A 16,411-nucleotide genomic window follows, 5' to 3' on the forward strand; every position below is an offset into this window, starting at 1 on the left:
AGTGCTCATGGAATTTTCTCCAGAATAGATCATATGCTGGGACATAAAACAAGCCTCAATAAATTTTAAAAGGTTGAAATTATTCAAAGCACATTCTCTGATCACAGTGGAATACAATTAGAAGTCAATAACCATCAGAGATTTAGAAAAGTCACAAATATCTGGAGGTTAAACAACACACCCCTAAACAATCAGTGGGTTAAAGAAGAAATATCAAGAGAAATTGCTAAATATATAGAGACAAATGAAAATGGAACACAACATATCAAAACTATGGGATGCAGCAAATGCAGTATTGAGGGTGAAATTTATAGCTCTAAATGCATACATTAAAAAGAAAGAAAGAACTAAAATCAAAGAACTAATGGAGCAACTGAAGAAGCTAGAAAATGAACAGCAAACTAATCTTAAACCAAGTAGAAGAAAAGAAATAACAAGGATTAAAGCAGAAATAAATGACATACAAAAAAAAAAAAAAAAAAAAACAGATAGAATAAATAACACTAAAAGTAGGTTCTTTGAGAAGAGCAACAAGATTGATAAGCCACTATCTAGACTGACAAAATCAAAAAGAGAGAAGACCCAAATAAACAAAATAATAAATGAGAGGGCAACATTACTGCAGATCCCAAAGAAATTTAAAAAATTATAAGAGGATACTGTGTACAACTGTATGCCAACAAACTAGATAATGTAGAGGAAATGGACAATTTCCTGGAAATATATGAACAACCCAGACTGTCAAGAGAGGAAATAGAAGACCTCAACCCACTAATCACAAGCAAAGAGATCCAATCAGTCATCAAAAAGCTTCCCACAAATAAATGCCCAGGGCCAGATGGCTTCACAGGGGAATTCTACCAAACCTTCCAAAAAGAACTTACAGCAATCTTACTTAAACTTTTTCAAAACATTAAAGCAATGTAACACTACCTAATTTGTTTTATGACGCTAACATCACTCTAATACCAAAACCAGGTAAAGATGCTACAAGAAAGGAAAACTACACGCCAATCTCCCTAATGAATATAGATGCAAAAATTCTCAACAAAATACTTCCAAATCAAATCAAAGACACATTAAAAAAATCAGACACCATGACCAAGTGGGGTTCATTCCAGGCATGCAAGGATGGTTCAACATAAGAAAATCAATCAATATAATACAACACATTAACAAATCAAAAGGGAAAGGTCAAATGATCTTCTCAATAGATGCTGAAAAAGCATTTGACAAAATTCAGCATCTTTTTTGATAAAAACACTTCAAAAGGTAGGAATTGAAGGAAACTTCCTCAATATGATAAAGGGCATATATGAAAAAACCTCAGTCAGCATAGTACTCAATGGCGAGAGACTGAAAGCCTTCCCTCTAAGATCAGGAATGAGACAAGGATGCTTGCTGTCACCACTGTTATTCAACATTGTGCTAGAAGTGCTACCCAGAGCAATCCAGCAAGACAAAGAAATAAAAGCCATCCAAATTGGAAAGGGAGAAGTAAAACTGTCATTATTTTCAGATGATATGATCTTATATTTGGAAAACCCTGAGAAAACGATGACACAGATTCTTGAGCTAATAAATTTAGCAAAGCACTGGGATACAAGGTTAATGCACATAAGTCAGTAATGTTCCTATACACTAGAAATGACTGAACTGAAGAGACACTCAAGAAAAAATATCATTTTCAATAGCAACTAAAAGCATCAAGTATCTAGGAATAAGCCAAGGATGTAAAAGACCTATACATAGAAAACTACGTAACTTTACTAAAGGAAATAGAAGGGAACCTAAAAAGATGGAAAAATATTCCTTGTTCATGGATAGGAAAGCTAAATGCCATTAAGATGTCAATTCTACCCAAACTCATCTACAGATTCAATGCAATCCCAATCAAAATTCCAACAACCTACTTTGCAGACTTGGAAAAACTAGTTACCAAATTTATTTGGATGGGGAAGATGCCTTAAAATGCTAAAAACATTCTAAAAGAGAAAAACAAAGTGGGAGGACTTACACTCCCCGGCTTTGAAGCTTATTATAAAGCCACAGTAGTCTAAACAGTATGGTACTGGCACAAAGATAGACATATAGATCAATGGAATTGAATTGAGAATTCAGATATAGACTCCCAGATCTATGGCCAACTGATCTTTGATAAGTCCCCCAAAGCCAATGAACTGGGACATAGCAGTCTCTTCAACAAATGGGGCTGGGAGAGCTGCATATCCATATCCAAAAGAATGAAAGAGGACCCCTACCTCATACCCTACACAAAAATTAACTCAAAATGGATTAAAGACCTCAATATAAAGGATAGTATCATAAAACTCCTAGAAGATAATGTAGGGAAACATCTTCAAGACCTTGTATTAGGAGGTCACTTCCTAAACCTTACACCCAAAGAAGCACAAGCAAAAAAAAAAAAAAAAAAAAAAAAAAAAAAAAAAAAAAGAAGAAGAAAAAATAGATAAATGGGAACTCCTCAAATTTAAAAGCCTCTAAACCTCAAAGAAATTTGTCAAAAAAGGTGAAGAGGCAGCCAATTCAATGGAAAAAAATATTTGGAAACCATGTATCTGACAAAAGACTGATATCTTGGATATATAAAGAAATCCTACAACTCAATGACAATACCACAGACAGCCCAATTATAAAATGGTCAAAAGATATGAGAAGACAGTTCTCTGAAAAGAAAATATGAATGGCCAAAAATCACATGAAAAAATGTTCAGCTTCACTTGCTATTAGGGAGATGCAAATTAAGAGCACTATGAGATATCATCTCATACCAATTAGATTGGCTGCCATTAAACAAACAGGAAAATACAGATGCTGGAGAGGATGTGGAGAAATTGGAACTCTTATTCATGGTTAGTGGGACTGTATAATGGTACAGCCACTCTGGAAGACAGACTGGCAGTTCCTTAGAAAACTAGATATGGAGTTACCCTTCGATCCAGCAACTGCACTTCATGGTATATACCTGGAAAATCTGAAAACAGTGACGTGAACAGATATCTGTACACCAATGTTCATAGCAGCAATATTCACAATTGCCAAGAGATGGGAACAACCCAAATGTCCTTCAACAGATGAGTGGATAAACAAAATGTGGTATATACACATGATGGAATACTACATGGCAGTAAGAAGGAACAATGTCATGAAACATATGGCAACATGGATGAACCTTGGAGACATAATGCTGAGTGAAATAAGCCAGGCACAAAAAGAGAAATATTGTATGTTACCACTAATGTGAACACTGTGAAAAATGTAAAATAAATGGTTTGTATTGTAGAATGTAGGGTACCTAGCAATAGACAGCAAACAGTGAAGGGGGAATTATAATCTAATAAGAACAGATAAGTTACGGAGGGTAAACTTAATGTTCTGGGAATGCTTAGGAATGTCTATTATTGGTTAATTTCCGGGGGATGTGGTAGGAACAAGTTCACAGAAATGTGGTTATTTTAGGTTATTTGTTTTTCTTATTCCTTTGTTGGGTTATAGTCTGTTTATTTTCTTGAGGTAGGGTAGGTACATGTTGGAAGCAATATAATTATTTTAGATAATTTGTTTTTTCTTATTCCTTTGTTTTAGTTTTGTTTGAAATGTTTTTTATTTTTTGTTTTTTAAATTTTTTGATAAAGTTAAAGAAACTGAATGACTGTGAAAAAAATAAATGAACAATGAGGGGGAAGAGGAGAATGGAATGTTTTGAATGTTCTTTTTTATTCTAATTTTTGTTTTATTTTTTGGAGTGATGAAAATGTTCAAAGATTGTGGTGATCAGTGCACACTATGAACAACTGATTGTACACTTTGAAGGACTGTATGCTATGTGAATATATCTTAATAAAATTGCATTAAAAAATCTATATTAGGAAAAGACATCATATTATGCTAGAAGAGAGACAAGTCGTTAGCTTTCCTGGCTTCTCATTGAGGATAAATCTAGACCTTTATTGATTATTAATTTCAGTTTGTTGATATATTCTGGAATTTTGCTGAAATGAACTATCTAGTGAACTGTTTATAGTTCTTACTCTGTTCTAGTTTGCTAATGCTGCCTTTTCACAAAACACCAGAAATGGATCATCTTTTATAAAGGGGGTTTATTTGGTTACACAGTTACAGTCTTAAGGCCATAAAGTGTCCAAGGTAATGCAGCAACAATTGGGTACTTTCACTGGAGGATGGCCAATGGCGTCCAGAAAACCTCTGTTAGCTGGGAAGGCATGTGGCTGGCATCTGCTCCAAGTTCTGGTTTCAAAGTGGCTTTCTCCCAGGATGTTCTTCTCTAGGCTGCAGTTCCTCGAAGGTGTCACTCTTAGTTGCTCTTGGGGCATTTGTCCTCTCTTAGCTTCTCCAAAGCAAAAGTCTTCTTTCAACGGCTGGCTTCAAACTGTCTCTCATCTGCAGCTCCTCTCTGAGCTCCTGTGCATTCTTCAAAGTGTCCCTCGTGGCTGTAGCAAACTCGCTTCTTCTGTCTGAGCTTATATAGTGCTCTAGTAAACTAAACAAGGCCCACCCTGAATGGGCACGGCCACGTCTCCTTGGAAATTATCCAATCAGAGTTATCACCCACAGTTGGGTGGGTCACATCTCCATGGAAACAATCAAAGAATTACAATCTAATCAACACTAATAAATCAGCCCACACAAGATTACATAAAAAATAATAGCATTTTGGGGGACCCAATACATTCAAACTGGCACACACTCCATAACAGGGACTCACTCAGCCTTTTTCAGTTATTTCTGGTCATTGTTATAAAAGCCTTCTCCCCCCACCCCTAATATTTAAAAAGTGAACAGAAGTGGCTGGACCAGACAGACCTTAAATGACTCTTATAGCTGGGATTCTGCAGCCCAGAGAGAAAAGACCAGGGAAGCAAGCTCCTTTAGGCTACCTTATTTCAGTCTGGTGTGCTACACATTTCACATGCAATGAGAGTTTTCCAGCTTCCTGGGTGGAGGCTACAGCCAAATGTATTGCTTCTGGAGATTTTTAAAATATATTTACACATCACGTAATTCCAGGAACTCAAACTTTGCTTATTGCTTCCCTCTCCTTAAACAGGACTTTCCTTTCTTCTTGGGTTAAATTCAACTCTCTGACTATGGCATGCCCGCATCCCCAGCTCACCATGTAACCATGCTCACTGGTCCCACTTGACAGGCATATCCTTTAGGGCTGCCCACAGTCTTACACATTTTCCCAGTCCACTCATTCTCCCACTACTTCCTCTCTTCTTCTCTTTCATCAAACCTGCAACACCTCCTCCTCCATCCTCATGATGATCTTGCTTCCTATTTCACTGAAAAAAGAGAAGCCATCCGAGGAGAATTGGCACAGAAGGGAGAACAACTTATGATGTTCCCTTCGTGCCTACTTCCTGAACCTCTTCACTCATTTCTCCTTTTTTTTCCCAACTCTTACCAGACCTCTGGCCTTTTTGGCCCTGATCTGTGAGGCCAGACTTATTCTAATATGAGAATAGAGAAGAAAAGAAGTAATAGAGAACTGATGATGAAATGTGTTTATTATATTTGTAGTTACTTCAAATAGTTGATGTGCTCTCTGTGCTTCTAAGAGATTTTTTAAATAGCGTTTGCAGACTATAGGGTGAATAGTGCTTTCATTTAGAAACAGGGCAAATTATCACTCTCATTCACATTAATCTTGGACAGCCTCAGAGCCCAGGTTGAACAGAGCCCAGGAAGTCAACCCAAATGCCATCCTAGGACTACCAGATAGCCTCCTTCCTATGATAAGACGCTGAATGTTTTTTAAGCAGTGGCTTTCGAATTTTTTGTTGTTGACATTTGTTCATTATTTCCCACAATAAGAAATATGTTTTACATCTAGACACAGTACACACACATACACATATTTATATGACTGAAACAAAAGTTTCACTAAGCAGTACTTAGTTTTACATATGCAACACACATATTTTCTAATCTATTTTTCAAATGCTGGTTTTGAGTAATAAATTGATTTAATCACTCATTAATGAGTCAAAACACATGGTTTGAAAATATTACATTAAGGGATAATTAAGATGTTAATAGACAAAATCTTTAAGATTCCATGAATAACTAGATGAACACTAATCTAGAACCCACTCAACTATAACCCTCCTCAAAGGAGTGGCTACGTGATTAGCTACTTGGCTAAGAAAAGATTACTCATAAGACTATATGTCTGCACAGTAAGAAGTAAAGGTGATGTCAGTACAAGTAAGGTAAAATCAACTATGGAAAAGGAAACAGCTCCTTCCCATTGTTCTTTTTTTTTCTCTATCAGCATAAACACCACTACCCAAGTAGCCACTGCATTACAGTGGGCTGAAAAACAAGCAATGGATTGGGTTAAGGGACTAGATGAATTAGATGACTACTAAGTTACTCTCCAATCCTAAGACTTTATTCCTTCAACAAAAATCTACTCATTGCCTAATATGTGCCAGGCACAATGTGAGGAGATAGGGACCCAACAGTGAACAAGATAATGCCAATTCTGTCAGGAAGGTAACATTCAAGCTGGGAAGGCAGACCATAAATAAACAAATAAATAGAATACAACTAATACTATGAAGGAAATGAAATTCAATGACAGAGAATAGTAGGGGTAAACTAGTATTCTTTCTATTTATAATTATTAATAATTACTACTTCTATTGTAATTATAATCATTATCATTAGTATAATGGAATGGTTCAAGAAAGGCCCATTTGGGAAGGTGACATTTAATCTGAAAACTTAAGAATAAGAAGGAGCCAGCTTCGAGTGAACCAAGGGAACAGCATTCCAGGGAGTGGAACAATAAGTACAAAGTCCTTAAATCAGAAAAGAGCATGTCATATCCTAACAACTGACAGAGAACTGCTGTGACTGGAGCAGACTCAGCCAGCGCAGGATGCATGAGATGAGTGGAGAGGTAGGCAGGAAACAGATCAGGGCCTTGGAGGCCAGAGTGATGAGTTTGGATTCTATTCTGTGTCAAATGGCAATCATCAAAAGGGTTTACGCAAGGAAGTGACATATATTTTTAAAAGACCACTGGATATTGTGTGGAGAATGTGTTAGAGTTGGGGAAGAGTGGAAGTATTGAAACTATTTCAGGAGTCCAGGCAAGAGATGATAGGGGCTTAAATCATGTCGGTGGCAACTCTAAAATCCTGTTTTGTTTGCAATAGATAGACAATAATGAAATTTTTCTGAATATTGACTTGAAAGTCTTGCTTATTTTGCCTCCAAAGAACATATTTTTCCATCGTGGCTAAATCATCTAAATCCAAGGGTCCAGAACTTTTTTTGGGGTGGGGGTTGCTGCTTTTAATATCCTTGAGTTTTGTAATCATGGTTGTGTAGGAGTTGGTTGGAAAATGGAAGGATTAGAGTGAGTTAAGACTAGCAGAAAGAAGAGGCTGATGCCAAGTTGCAGTGCAGAATTAGACAGAGATGCATGTGATAGCTCTCTGGGAATTCCATCAAGCTTGGGGAAGTGTTAGAAATGTCATGTGGATAAGGCCCACCTTGGTTAAGTAGGGGAAAAGAAAGATGTATAAACTACAAGTTCACTTTGGAAAGTCTGAGATATCAGAGTAAGCAAGTATTATTTGCATAAGGGTCTCAAAGCCTTCAGGAGAAAATGATGTAAAAATTTGGGACTGATAGTCAATTCCTTAGAACATCATGATTACATTTCCTAAACCAAAAAGAAAGAAAAGAGACTTTTTCTCTAACCATTTTGGGGAAAGGGGATGGGGCTGCCTGGGAGGGCAGGAAATTCATCTTAAGGTAGCAGAAAACCAAGAGATATGACAGGTCTTAGGACACCAGCTATCTACCTGTGAGGAATTGGTTATTACAATTGACACAAATTAATATTTCTCTGGTCTGGTCTTGTTTTAAGTCCTTAACGAAAAGAGCAGTGAAACCTAAAAAGGGCTGCCTCTTGGAGGCCTAAATAAATTAGCCTAAAGTCTAGCTTAGAGCTCTGAGGGCTATAATAGTCACCAGAAGGAAGGGGGTAAGAATCAGTCTCCCACCATCTTGTAGCAGAGCCTCAGCAGGGGAGGAAGTGGTGCAGAATCCCGGCTGTAGCCCTGCCAGGAGGTTGATCCTGGAGCAGCAAGAAGAAATAAAGCTCCTAGGATCATGAAACCACTTGGGACCCATGAAAGTGGGAGAAACCTAGGAAGTTGAGGGTCCTTATAGGAAATCAGGGTAGGAACTTAGAGCCAAATAAATACCCAACTGATTTTATCATTCATACTCAAAAGCCCACAAATATTTTCTGGGAAGATGAAGGTTACACTTAGCAGGTCGGGATAAGAATTGCTGCATCCCAAAGCAAACTGTGGAATCTTCTTTGAAGATCCATGAGAATGAATTAAACCAATATTTAGTCCAGGAATAGTTTACATCCAGATCTGCTTGAAGGCCCAGAAATAAATAAGGGAAACTCCCAGGCTCCAACTGCTGTTCAGTAAGAGAGAATAATTGCAGGTACACATTCAGAGTGATACTGTGTTCTTTCCTCCTGCACATGTGGTTGACCAAATGTAGACAACTCTAAAAATAAGCTCTCTAATCAAGATTCCAGATAGGGTGCTGGCTAAAAGAAGTTTGGGCAATGTTTAATTTCTTGGAGCTCTTAGTCTGTAGACACACAATTATGATCAGAGGCTTGTTTTCAAAGTCCTTTTTTTCAGGCTGGGTGCAAAGGCCCTGCAGGAATTCACCTGGTTGCTGACTAATTATCATTGCATGTTCATGTCCATTCTAATTCCTTGGCCACACTTGTAAACAGCATATAGGTTTTTGCAAAAAGGCAATTCTAAATCCCGCATGGGGTTCTTGGCATGCTTTATCATGTGGAAACACATTTGGCTCTCTGAAATGTCTCAGAAATGAATCACACATGTTGCCTTCCACTTTTGGAATAGACTAGAACTGGTTCAGCATGCCCAGCAGGTTGGTCTGGCTTCCAAAAGCTGTTTTGCTATGTATAAATGTGCATTTCTCTAAGGAAAAAATAATCGAGTGCTTTCACCTGTCAGAAGTAATTCTTTAATTGTTCTTTTTATCATCTTCATAAATTCAATCTAATTCCCAGCAACATTCTAGAGGAGTGGTATACATGGGCAATAAAAACGAACTAATCAAAAAGTGTTGTAAAAGTCATTTTAAGAAAACATCATTAAAAAATTGAACAAGAAAATATGTTTTGCAAGCCCAGATAGACATTGAATAGAATTTTTCATTTGAATGTAGGAAATGACCAACACATATAAGACAAATAAGCCTATTTAATTCTTGCAAAACACCTAGACCTTGACGATGGGAAACAGAGATAGAGGCATCAATATTGATACATGAAGGACTTGTTTAAGGCTATAATGAAAGGCCACAAGGAAAGAAAGCTTTGAAATTTGTGCTTTCCTGGGTGTTTGGTCCTGTGTTGTCAGGGCCGGATATAGCAGATCCTTTAAAGAGAGGGAGGAAAACAAGAACAAAAACAAAACAAAACCAGTAGATTAAAGTAAATAAATTCAATTGTAAAAGATGTGGTTGTTGTTTTTGAAAACCACTGCTAATCTGAAAGGGTAAAAATCGAAATTCTTTCTTCCATAAAATTATTTTTTAAGAAACATTAATTAGAATGGAAACAACAAAACTTCCAATTACTGATTTTTTTGAAAATACCATTTCAAATTGTGAGAGAAGAGTCTAGGATGATTCAACAACTTTCTTGAAATCCCTGCCACACCTTTTCCTCACTATCAGCCAGACTTTATGTCCCATACCATAGAAGAAAGAGGGTTTTCCTGCATCTCTCCAACCTCTCCCAATCTCATTGCAGAATAGCCAATTTAAACAAAAATTTTTTTGTCTACCTATTTTTTGGCTTACACAGCTCTAAGTACTAGAGAATCAGCTATGAATCAGACAGACAGTAATAGTACCCCCAACAAGTTCATGCTCTGGTGAGGGAGGAGGACAGGCAATAAACATATAAGCAAGAAATGCATGAGAACTTCAGATACTGATAAATGTTATGAAGAAGCTATGATGGGGTCTGTGATGAAGGTGACTGGGATGATGTGTTTTCAAAGTCCTTTTTTTCAGGCTGGGTGCAAAGGCCCTGCAGGAATTCACCTGGTTGCTGACTAATTATCATTGCATGTTCATGTCCATTCTAATTCCTTGGCCACACTTGTAAACAGCATATAAGTTTTTGCAAAAAGGCAATTCTAAATCCCGCATGGGGTTCTTGGCATGCTTTAGCTGAGAGGAAAGTCCTCTCTGAGGAAGTGACATTGAAGACACTTTTTAACCACCTAAATGATAAAAATGGAGGAACTACATGAAGATCTGGGGGAGCTCACCAAGCAGAATGAACAATGGTGGGATGGCCAGAGACATGAACATGCTTGGTGTGTTAATGGGAAAGAAAGAAGATCAGAATGGATGGGGCACAGTGAACAAGGGGAAGTGGAGGAAGATGAAATCAGAGAGGCAGACAGGGCAAGATTTGGTGGGTCTGATAGACCCCGACAAGAAGTTTATAGGTTTTTATGATTGCAATGGGAAGTCTTTAGAAGATTTTAAGTGGGGAAATTATATGATTTTATTTACACTTTTAAAAGATTACTCTAGCTGCTATGTGGATAGAGGAGGTGCAATGAGGGGACAAGAATGCAGCAGGGAGACCAGTTAGGAGGTTAGCGGTGATGACAGCATTGACTTATATGGGAAAAGTGGAGATGGAGAGAAGTGTTGGGTTCAGTGTATATTTTTGAAGTTAGAGCTAATAGTATCTATTGATGAATTGGAATTAGATACTCAATGATGGATTGCTTGTGCTGTGTGAGGAGGAAAGTGCCAAGAAGGGCTCCTTGGTACATGTCCTGAGTGACTAATGTATATTTGTATCATTTTCTAGGATGAAGACTGGGGGAAGAATATTTGAGGTGGGATTAGAAAGTAATAGATTTGTTTGGGCCATGTTAAATTTGAGATGCTTCTTAAAGATCCAAGTGGATGTGTTGAGTAAGTAGCTAGATAGTCAATGCTTAGGGGAAAATTTTACATCTGGAGGTATAAACTTGAGAGTCATCTTTATATAAGCATCTTTGAAGCTGTGGGACTGGATGAGACAATTTAGGGAGACAGAATAGGTAGAGCAGTCAAGGACAGAGATCTGGGTATTTCAACTTTTAGAAGTCAATAGAGGGGGGTCTCTCTTCAAGTCCAAGGAAAGTCCTTTAATATGTTCTTTGATTCTAACCAATCCACTCCTTCTGTCACAGATTAAAGATGCCTGCAAATTATTTAACACTCTTCCCACCAAGAAGTGGGGTATAATTCCTCTCCCCTTGAATCTGACTGACCTTAATGAATTGATTGGACTAAAAGAATGTAGCAGAATGACATTCTGGGACTAATGGGACTAGATCATCAGATGTCTTGCAGCATCTGCCCAGGCCATTTAGGACACTTTCTCTGGAAGCCTGAATCATCATGTAAGAAGGCCTGTTATCCTGAGACTGTCATACTGGAAAGTAGAGGCTCTGGATGACACTCTTAGCTGAGCTCAACCTTCCAGTCTTTCCTGCAAAAGCATCAGATATATGTATGAAGCCACGTTGGATCTTCCAAACTAGCCCATCTGCCAGCAGACCTGACAAGAAACTTCATATGACATCACATGGAGCCAAGTTGCCCAGCTGAGCCCTGTCCAAATTTCTGACCCCCAAATCATGAAATATAATAAAACCATTGTTAAATTTTGGAATAAGTTTTTTACAAAGCAATAGAAAACTGGAACACCACCCCTCATTCTTTGGGATCTTAATTTATAATCAATTCTCATCCCCTCTGGATCATCCCACCTTCTCAAGAGACATATTATTTTGTTATCAACTTCTTCCTTACTGGCTCTTTCTCCTCCAATTATAAGCATGCTCAGTCTTTCCCATCTTGATAAAAACCCTTCTGCAACTTTCAGCTCACATTCATTCTTCAACCTACTTGAAAATTTGGCCCTTGCCTTCACCACACTGCTGAAATTGATCTCACTGAGTTCATCAATGACCTCCTAACTGACACATCAGATATTTTTCTGTCCTTATACTTAATTATATCTATTTTAAAAGCGCTCATTATGATTTTAAGGATGAAGAGAGCAGATGTGCCTAACCTGAGAAGTAAGCTCAGGTGATTGCCAGAACTAGCCTGCTTAGCCAGGGACCTCAGGTCTTCAAAGGCATGAATACTGAATCTTTATATAAATATAAAGTATATGAATACTGCATCTTTATATAAATTTTTTTTAGATTCTAGGGTATTAGAATAGCTAGAAGGAAATAACTCAAATGGTGGAACTGTAACTCATTTAAAACATTCTTTGAAATTTGCCATCTACTTGTTAAATTGTACTTTGAAAGTTATCACTGTTCTGTATATATGTTAAATTTCACAATGAAAAAATGTATTAAAAAAAAGAAATACTTCAGTCTAGAATTTTGGTTCAGCATTTGAATGACCATCAGGATCAAATTCCTGAAGGTCGAGCAGTAGATGGTTAAAAAGGAGGGCAGGACTCAAACAAAAGCTTGTACATGAATGTTCATAGCAGCAATGTTCATGATAGCCAAAAGGTGGAAATAACTCAAAAGTCTATCTATGGATGAATGGATAAACAAAATGTGATATATACACACAGTGGACTATTACTCAGCCATAAAAAGAATGCAGTACTGACACATGCTACAATGTGGATGAACCTCAAAACTATGTTAAGTGAAAGAAGCCAGACACAAAAGGTCACATATTGCACAATTCCATTTATATGAAATATCCTGAATAGTTAAATCCATGGAGACAGAAAGCAAATTGGTGGTTGCCAGGGGCTAGGAGGAAGGAGGAATGGGGAGTGACTGCTTAATGGGTATGAGGTTTTCTTTTGGAGTGAGCAAACATGTTTTGAACTAGATGGAGGTGGTGGTTCCACTAAATGCCACTGACTTTTTACATGTTAAAATGGTTCATTTTATGTTATGTGAAATTTAGCTTAATTTAAAAAAAAAAAGAAGAGGATACACTCTTTTAAATGATATTCTACCTCATGGAGAGTAAGCAGGAGAAAGTCTTTAAGAAGTAGTTTTTAAACTTTATGGTGCCTATGAATCAACTGGGGAAGTCTGGTTAGACATGCCGATTCTCCTGCCTCATCCACAGAGATTCTGAGGTTGGATCAAAAATTTTACTTTCAAATAAACAGCCCAGATCATTCTGATACAGGCTGTCTTCAAGCCATACTCTAAGCAGAGGAAGGGTTTGGCTAGGGTGTTCTGTTTATTTATTCTTTGCCTCATTAGTTACCTCATTGATTAGCTAGGTCTGACCACTTGTCAGTAAGGAATTGCAGAGCATGGGAAATTGAATCCACATGATACACAATATCATACCTGTAAACAAAGGATGAAGTGGTTTTCTGTAGTTTGAGTCAAAAGGTAAGTTGAGGATCCTTTCTCAGACTCTACAATTCATCAAGAGAGTCTGTGCCATAAACACTGCAAATAAGCCTTATGTCATAATGTAATGAAGTAAGTAAGCAAGATTACTTGTGCTATTTTACGGCAGTAGCCAGATGACTAGGTAAGGAAAACGTGTTGATTTACTGCTGCTTATTCAGATTTTAACATTTTGGAATTAAAGTGCTCTGAGAGATTTGACTTACTTTTTTTAAAAATATTTATTATTTTTTATTATGAAAAATTCCAAACATACAGAAGTAGAGAGAATAGTGAAATTAAACCCCGCATACCCATTGCCCATTTTTTTTAAATTTTATTTTGAAATAAATTCAATCTTACAGGAAAAGTTGCAAAAATAATACAAACCCCATACACAGAACTCCAGCATACCCCAACCCCCTCCCCGATACCCTGATCCACCAACTTTAACATCCTGTCACACCACCATTTCTTTCTTTCTTTCCTTCCCTCCTTCCCTCCCTCCCTATCATCCATCATCTATTGCTCTGTCTTCTGAACATATGAGAGCAAGCTGCACACATCCTTGAACAAACAATATAATTCACATATACATTTCCCATGAACAAGAACATTCTTTTATGCAATCCCATTAAGCACAGCTAAGAAGTTCAAGAAATTCAACATTGATACAAAGCTTACATTCTATATTTCCTTTTTTTTTCTGATGTCCCACCTGTGTGTCCCTTTGAGCCTCCTCTCCTCCCTCCTCAGATTCCATCCAGGATCATCCTTGGCATTTAATTGTTATCTATTTAGACTGTTGCTTTTTTTTTTTCAGTTGTGGAAACATATATAGAGCCTAAATCTTCCCATTCCAACTTCTCCCTAGCATTCCATTAGTGGGATTAATCACATTTAAAATGTTGCAATGCCATCACCTTCCCACCATCCATTACTAGAAATTTCCCTTCATCCCAAACAGAAACCCTACACTCATTTCTTAACTCCCCATTGCCTCTTCCACTTCTCGTAACCCATACTCTACTTTTCATCTCTATGGTCATATTCTCTGATACTTTCTTTGTGTTTACTGTGGGGCTTAAATTTAACCTCTTAAATCTATAACAATCTTGTTTTCCTTTGATACCAACTTAACTTCAATAGGACACATGAACTATGTTCCTATACTCCTCCATTCCCCCACCTCAATGTAGTTCTTGTCGAAAATTACATATTTACATTGAGTCCAAAACTTATTTATCATTACAGTTTATGTATTTTAGATCCTGTAGGAAGTAAATAGTGGAGTTACAAATCAAAAATACAGTAGATTTGGTATTTATATTTACCATGTGATCTTTACCGGAAATCTTTATTTCTTCATGAAGTTTCAATCGATTGTTTAGTGTCCCTTCCTTTCAGCCTGCTCAACTCCCTTTAGCATTTCTTTACAGGACTGATCTACTGGTGATGAAGTCCCTCAGCTTTTGATTATCCGGGAATGTTTTCATCTCCCCCTCATTTTTACCCTCCAGGTGTTTCTGAATTCTCCAAGTCTCTGATGGTTATTGACTTCTATTTGTATTCCATTGTGGTCAGAGAATGTGCTTTGAACAAATTCTTTATTTTTTTTTTTAATTTATTGAGACTTGTTTTATGCCCCAGCATACGGTCCATTCTGGAGAAAGATCTGTTATCACTAGAGAAGAATGTGTGTCCCAGTGACCTGGGATGTAATGTTCTATATATGTCTGTTAAATTTCTCTATCTCTCTATCTCCTTTCTTTGTTTCTCTGTCGGTAGTGTTTCCTTTAGTATCTGAAGTAGGGCAGGTCTTTTATTAGCAAAATCTCTCAGTATTTGTTTGTCTGTGAAAAATTTAAGCTGTCCCTCAAATTTGAAGGAGAGTTTTGCTGGATAAAGTATTCTTGGTTGGAAATTTTTCTCTCTCAGAATTTCAAATATGTCATGCCTTTTCACCTCTGTGGTGGCCGCTGAATAGTCACTACTTAGTCTTATGTTGTTTCCTTTGTATGTGGTGAAAGCAGCTTTTCTCTTGCTGCTTTCAGAACTTGCTCCTTCTCGTCAGTATTTGACAGTCTGATCAGAATATGTCTTGGAGTGGGTTTATTTGGATTTATTCTATTTGGAGTTCACTGGGCATTTATGCTTTGTGTATTTATATTGTGTAGAAGGTTTGGGAAGTTTTCCCCAACAATTTCTTTGAATACTCTTTCTAGATCTTTACCCTTCTCTTCCCCTTCTGGGACACCAATGAGTCTTAAATTTGGACGTTTTATTTTATCTATCATATCCCTGAGATCCGTTTCAATTTTTTGCCCATTCTCTCTTTTGTTCTTTCATTTTCCATTCTGTGGTCCTTGAGGATGCTGAGTCATTGTTCAACTTCCTCTAATCTTGTATTATGAGCATCCAGAATCTTTTTAATTTGGTCAACAGTTTCTTTTATTTCCATAAGATCTTCTATTTTTTTTATTTACTCTTGCAATTTCTTCTTTATGCTCTTCTAGGGTCTTCTTTATGTCCTTTATATCCTGTGCCATGCTCTTCTTCATGTCCTTTATATCCTGTGCCATGCTCTCATTGTTTATCTTTACTTCTTTGATTAATTGCACCAAGTACTGTGTCTCTTCTGATCTTTTGATTTGGGTGTTTGGGTTTGGGTTATCCATATTGCCTGGTTTTATCATATGCTTGAAGATTTTGTGTTGTTTTTGGCCTCTTGGCATTTGCTTTATTTGATAGGATTCTTTCAGGTTATAAAAAATACCAATCTCTAATTTGTCAGATCTTTAGCTTGGTGGCATACACTTTAACTAACCAACAGATGGCATCTGCGAATCACCTATTCCCCCCAAGTCAGTTCT

At 37.2% G+C, this 16,411-nt stretch overlaps 1 protein-coding gene across 1 annotated transcript in view; it reads left to right on the top strand.

Annotated features, from left to right (window-relative positions):
- LOC119513585 overlaps positions 1-11,387 on the top strand; it is a 57,862-nt gene extending 46,475 nt beyond the window's left edge. Inside the window, exon 3 of the mRNA XM_037808929.1 lies at positions 11,334-11,387. The gene's annotated coding sequence lies outside the window, so the exon portion shown is untranslated. The remainder of the gene's footprint in view (positions 1-11,333) is intronic.
- Positions 11,388-16,411: the final 5,024 nt, after the last annotated feature.

This window comes from Choloepus didactylus, chromosome 2 (genome assembly GCF_015220235.1).
Source record: "Choloepus didactylus isolate mChoDid1 chromosome 2, mChoDid1.pri, whole genome shotgun sequence".
NCBI classification, from domain to species: Eukaryota; Metazoa; Chordata; class Mammalia; order Pilosa; family Megalonychidae; genus Choloepus; species Choloepus didactylus.